The sequence below is a fragment of the Gossypium hirsutum genome, chromosome A06 (assembly GCF_007990345.1).
Source record: "Gossypium hirsutum isolate 1008001.06 chromosome A06, Gossypium_hirsutum_v2.1, whole genome shotgun sequence".
Classification (NCBI taxonomy): domain Eukaryota; kingdom Viridiplantae; phylum Streptophyta; class Magnoliopsida; order Malvales; family Malvaceae; genus Gossypium; species Gossypium hirsutum.
In genome coordinates, this window is record NC_053429.1 from 461,043 (window position 1) to 467,741 (window position 6,699).

The 6,699-nt window shown below is 32.2% G+C and overlaps 1 long non-coding RNA gene across 1 annotated transcript; it reads right to left on the minus strand.

The window, feature by feature from the left end:
• Positions 1-3,095: 3,095 nt before the first annotated feature.
• Positions 3,096-4,195, minus strand: LOC121230258 (uncharacterized). The gene is made up of 2 exons (XR_005928201.1): positions 3,778-4,195; positions 3,096-3,474 (listed from the first exon to the last, which is right to left on the minus strand). It is a non-coding gene; the product is annotated as an uncharacterized lncRNA (long non-coding RNA).
• Positions 4,196-6,699: the final 2,504 nt, after the last annotated feature.

Sequence of the window (6,699 nt, forward strand, 5' to 3'; positions counted from 1 at the left end):
TTGTTATCAATTGTAATTATTGAAGAATTTTTGACTTTTTTGGGAAAAATTTTTAAAACATCATTTGCTCTTAATTGATTGACCCCTCAATGAATTAATATTTTCTCAATTGATGGTAATATAGTTGCCCACATTGTCCTATATTCTGTAGGGTATGAGCTCCAACCCTACTTAGTACAAATGTTTACAATTCTTTAGTAGATAAACATGTTTTACACACGATTCATTGAGTTTTGGGGGGTCTTGTGTGTTGTGTTGTTTCTGTGTTTTGGTTTCTGTTCACAAGCTGGTCTGGCATTATTTTGTGTTGTTTGTTTTTATTTTTCTTCAATTTTGTTTGTTGTGGATTTGGATCTAGCGAAAAAAAAAAAACAATTCGTCTTGATGGGAGATTTTTATTTTATTGAATCTATTATTTAAAGAACTTGAATTTCTCACAAAATTATCATTTAAAATTTTGTTTAAAAATAATATCGAATCATTAGAAAATTTATCAACTCCAATTAAATGATGCTTTAAAACCATATTCGAAAAAGATAAAAAAACCCCTTAAAATAATAAACCCGAAACTTAAATTAAAACATACTATAAATTGATATTTTTCTAAAATATTATGAATGGATTTGAAGAGGAAATTAAATTGATATGTAGTGATTAACATTTGGTGGGATATGGAATACTTTTTTTAACATTGACCCGATAGTGAATTGACATTCACATGTGGGCTGCCGCATGCTTTCATTGCACATTGACACTTGGAATCGACTCTCATTACCCTAAATTAGATGCATCCGGAGAATATGGTACCTAATTTTTCATTGATAAGACTTCCATTGCCCCCACTAAGTCACAAAAATCAAAATATTATCTGTTCACAGAGGTTCTTAAAGTACTTATATATCAATTTCTAACTCTATGTTGATTGTATTTAAATATCTTTTTACTTTAAATTTTACTATACATAAGTTTTTCTTTTAAAAGTTATTATACTATGTAATATTTGATTTTGATTTGAACGTGTGTTTTAATGTCTTTTAGTTGTCTTAAATTAGAGGGCAAGACCCATTAATCGATAATTATCTAACTTATAATGAGTTTAATTTTAATATTTAATTGGTACTTAAATTTAATTTTAGTGTTTAATTTCATACTTAGACTAAATATTATTATATAGTCTAATGAATATTTGACATACGTGCTTTAGAGGGAAAAAATATAGGTATTTATTTAAGGAAAAAACTCAATTATTAAGTAAAATATTGAAACTAAACTAAGGTGCTTAATTAAAAAAAATCCTTAAATATCAAACTGAAAAAGCTAAAGTACTAAAATGAATATTAGATCTAAACTCAGATGCTAAAGTGGAAGAAAAGAAAATCATGTACACTCAAATACCAAATCAGAAAAGAAAATATTGTGTTTGCTATTGTCAACATGTTTTGTGATACTGGAGATATATCATCTTAGCTGAGCATATATATATATATGTATATAGGCATATAGCTGTATAATTTGAGTAAAACGAAAAAGGCCCATTAGCTGACCAAAGCTAAACTTAGTGTTTTTGGGATACTCACTGATCCTCAATTGCCACAGTTGCTGCTATATTTTGTTATGGAAACTTCCTTAATTATTGAATCCAAAACTGCAAGAATAAAAGATGGGTTTTGGACCTTTGGTCCCTATTTATCCTTATCGTGTGATGAGGAACGGTGAAAAGAAGTGGTTGATTCCACTGACATCCTTGAAATATGATTAGATTCGATTCTTAATTTAAAGTATTTATTGAATTTTTAAAGTATAAATATTGATCAAGTATTTTCCGATTGTCTCACTGTTGGCTTAAGCTTTTACTGTTAGCTTAATTCTTACATGGAGCATGTTTAAATATATGTGTACCTATAGAATGAATTGTTTGGATACGATGTGTTAAAACAGACATTGCTATCATGAGTTTTAGTAATATTGTTTAGTTTTCTAATATGTTAGACTCAAATTATTTATATGGTAGGTGCACACATATTTTACAATATGGTTCAAGTTAGAACCAAATTAGCATTTAATGGTTAGGCTAATGGAAGGATTTGACTGATACAAAACTAATATTTTGAGAAGGGTTGAGTAAGAAAAAACTGAAAAATCAAAAATCGGCCAAAACCGAAGTGTTTGAACAATTTATAGAATATAAGTTAAAAAAACAACAATTACTCAAATTGAATTGAATTCTATTTTTATTTAATATTTATGATGTATAAGAAAATATTTTCTATTTAAATAAAAATCACTTTAAAATTCTACATAAAAATTATTTAAAAAGAAAACTATGTAAGAGTTATTGAAATTTTTTATTTATTTGAAAAATTAAATTTTTATAGAAATATTTATCAAAAGGATTTTGAAACAATAACAAATAATATCTAAAAATTATAAAAACATAGTTATTTTTGTCAAAAATAAGTTTTTTTAAAAAAAAACTCTAAAACTCAAAATTAATATAGAAAACGGAGAACATGACTAAATCAAATCAAATTATCATGGACGGTTCAAAAAATCTAAAAACCCGACCAAATTAAACTGAAATCACCCATAATTTTGAAGACTTAATTAGAACGTTTTTGACATTTAAGACCAATTTAGAATGGAAGTAATAATTTGGTGATGTCTAATAGAATTAACCCGAAAAAGAAAAAAGGGCAGTAGTGTCCAAACAATAGCATCTAGGGTTTCCGACAGTAGACAAAAATAGGGTTGTGAACTAAGGGTTTTGGCATATGACATATCGTCTTCGCCATTGGCATGCGAAATCTACTGCTAGTATCTTTTGGTTTATTGGCGTTGTGGCTGATTTGTGGTCCAAAAACTCAGTTTTGTTTATTTTTCATGAAGAAGGCAAAATGGTTGGGATTTTCCATGCCGAAAAAAAGATGGCCAGGCCTGCTTTTCTGTTTGCATGTAAAGCTAACCACATTGCATGCACTGCAGCCTACACCCAAAGTCAAAACTGCTGAAACAATGGCGTGACCATTTTGATATTGGCATATAGGTTACGGATTGTTAGCGCGAGTCAGGTATCTTGAATTGGATTAAATACAGAATGAGGTAATTGTTCTTATATTGGGTTTGAATTTGGCAAATGTCTTTTTACATTGGGTTTGAATTTTAGGGCTTTCAAGAAATAACTTGAAAAAAAAAAAGTTTTGTACGAGCCCATTTTGCCCGGGCCCATACCAACAAAATAACCCAAATAATAAACCCAAAAGTAACAGCCCATTTACAAACCCAAACTCTGACCCAAAATTTAAACCCAAACAAATTAAAACCCTAAAAGCCCAATCAGCCCACAACCTTAACTAATTTTCAGCAAACAAAAAAAACTAGCCGCTCCTCCCTCTGTCCCCAAGGTTCAGTCGCCCCATGCTACCTCTGCCTTGGCCACCACGCCCCACGCGTCTGACACTCCACCGTGCCCACCACCTGCAACAAGAACAAACACAACAGCAAAGAAAGCATGCGAATGATGGGGGAAGTAATAAACAAAAGGAACGAAAAAAATATATTGGCTTTAAAAGCCGAAATCTATCATTTGTAACGGGGGGAATTTCCCTTGTAAAAAACGCACATTAGAAATCAAAAACAAAAAAAAAATAGAAGTTCAAAAAGGTTAAGCCTCTACCGGTCTCTATTCATTTTCATTTTATTTTTTTATCTTTTTTTTTTTTGCAACTTCATTTGAATAAGGAAAATAAATATAAAAAAAAAAGGGAAGAGGGAGTGCACCTGAATCGGCCCTTAGACCGGCCGGCGATTGGTCCTTTGCCGTCGTCGGATTCGGGCTTGAGAGGGGGCCAAAGATCTTGTTTTCTCCTCGATTTCCTTTTCCAAGGCTCGAACCTTTAAAGGTGCTTCAACGTGCGGATCGGGAGCCCCCTTTGCGCGACGCCGGCCACCGGCCGTGGCGGCGAATCGGAACGGCCGAGGAATGGGAGTTGAGAGGATTTGAAATCCTCAATTTTTTTTTTAAAAAAAAAGGGAAATGGAGGCTGATGCTTTTTAGGGCTTTATCTTTTTCTATTTATACAAGATTCTAAATTGCGTCATTCAAGGGAGAAAAATCTGCACATTATTGCCATAATGGGTATTTTTCACCTTTGGTCCCTCCATTTCTGCGGCACATTCAATACAGTTTTTGTTTTACTCAAACAAGGAATATTGCGCAATCGGTCCCCCATGTCCTCGGCGCCTTTTATTTCAGTCCCTTTACCACATATTTCATATATTTACAGTTTGGACCCCCGGATTTTTGGTTTGATTTTAATTTTCATCCTTTAGTTCATTTAAGTTATTATTTTTTTTTTGTTTTAAAAAAAAGAACAGGGGAGTTTCCTTTATTATTTATTTTAAGTTATATATATGTGTATATTTTATTTACCTAATATTTTTCTTATTATTTGTATTACTTGATTTAAATCATTATATACACACATGCGCATGTTATTTATATATATGTAATTATGTTTTCATATTTTATAATTCTTATACATACACATATATATATACGTATAGACATACATATTTTCATTATATATATACCTACATAGCTTTTTTGTATTTTAAATTTTTTAAAATTCATACATACATTTTTAAAATTTTTAAAATTTTATTCATTTCTTTATTATCATTATTGTTTTACTTTATGTTTATTTATTTATTGATGTGTCCATTATTATTTTTAAAAAAATGTTTTAGTTTTTTTTGTTTATTTACTTGTTATTGTATATAATTGATTTTTTATATATTTATTTTTGTTATTTTTGCTCGTATTATTTTTACTCGCATTATCGTAATTGTTATTCCGTCACATCAATTTTTACCCAAATTCGTAAAAAAGGAAAATTTTGGAAATAAAGGCAATACTCGATACTTGGGATCTTCGAGAGAATTGGGCCCTAACGTGCTGGGTTCTAATTTTTTGTTGAATCTAAATACTCGAGAATGCTCTTTAATACAAAACATAAATAAAAACTCATTATCGGGATTTCAATATGTTGTGTCCTAACGCATTGGATATGACACGTGGTTTTCTCGATATGAGGATTTTTCGAAAGTAAAGGCAATATTCCGTATTTAGAAAATTCGAGAAAATCGTGCCCTAACTTACTGAGCTTCGATTTTTCTCGTTGATTCTAAGTAATCGAATATCCTTTTAAAATTAAAATAAATGAGGTTTAAATAAAAAATAAAAGGCAAGCTTACTCTAAAAAATACAAGGTGTTGTGTCCTAACTTACTGGATGTGACATCTTGTTAATTCGAGATAAGAAGGCATTTTTCATTTTGATTTATCCAAGTAATTTTTTTAAAAAAATAACGCAGTATAAAGAAGGATCGTATTTTTAAATTCTTTTCGAGTTTTTAATTTTCGACATAAAGACATTAAATAATTAACTAGGGTACCAATTTTGGGCGTGTCGAGGGTGCTAATCCTTCCTCGTGCGTAACCGACTCCCGTACCCGTTTTTTGGATTTCGTAGACCAAACTCGTTGTTTTAATAAAATCAAATTGTTTATTAAAAACAACCATTTTACGAGGTGACCCGATCACACCTCATCAAAAAAAAAAGATTGGTGGCGACTTCCGTTTTCATTCCATTTTCAAAATCCAAGTTGACCCCGTTTTCCGTCAAAAAAATGGTGTCAACAGCTTGGCGACTCCGCTGGGGAAGATAAGAGAGTCAAGCCACGTGTTGATTACTTCTTGTCTTTTTGTTGAAAGTGGAAAATTCGATTTAAATTTACGATCCTCTCATTGCATCTCTTTTGTTTTGAGTTATATTTTTTTTCTCTGTATTTTATTTTATACCTCTGCACATTGCATTGCATGACCGCTGGTCATACCCTTTTAAGTGGGAGTGAGAAACTACGCCTTCGTGAGGTTTTCACCTCCGCATGGGATAGTGAATCGCTTCCGGGATACATCCGTACCTATGTCTTCGTGAGATTTTCATCTCCGCATGGCCATAGGGAAATGTATTCCCCTGAACTGAACTCGGTCCATATGAGCCTATAATGGGTGAGGATCGAGGAATCTGCTGGTTCAGGTACCCTTACTTTAGAACCAAACCTCATGTAGTGAACCTTAGGAGCCCACCCTAGGTAGAACCACTTCGAACCCCTAGTATTCACCCAAATAGGTGTTCTATTTATTCTTGCTTGCTTTTGCTTGGTACTAACCTGTTTTCTTTTTGTTATGATTGCATTGCATTTTCATCATAAAAAGAGGTGTTGATTCACGTTCGGTTGTTAAATAGAGAGCTTGTCATAAGGAAATGAGTTTCTTGATAAAGTGGATAATAATACGGTTGTCCGAATATGGTCTAAGGAAACGTGATAAGAGAGGGATCTTAGTTTAATGGAGGACTACACAACCATTGCTCCGTTGCCCGAGAATTCAAAGTGACAAGGATTATTCGAGCGCCGCTGAACTTTCTTAAAAGAGAAGCCAACGAGCACCATGAGGTTTAGTGAGCAACGAGTCACGGCCCGGATTGAGTAAAAAGGAGATATAAGATACGTCCCTTTTGAAGAGTTCGTGAGACTTATCTTAACGCTCGAACGAAGAAAATGATCGAATGTCTCCGCATATGAGGGCAAAGCCGTATATGTATCCGCTTTATGTAAAGAGATTTGTTTTCTAGTAAAG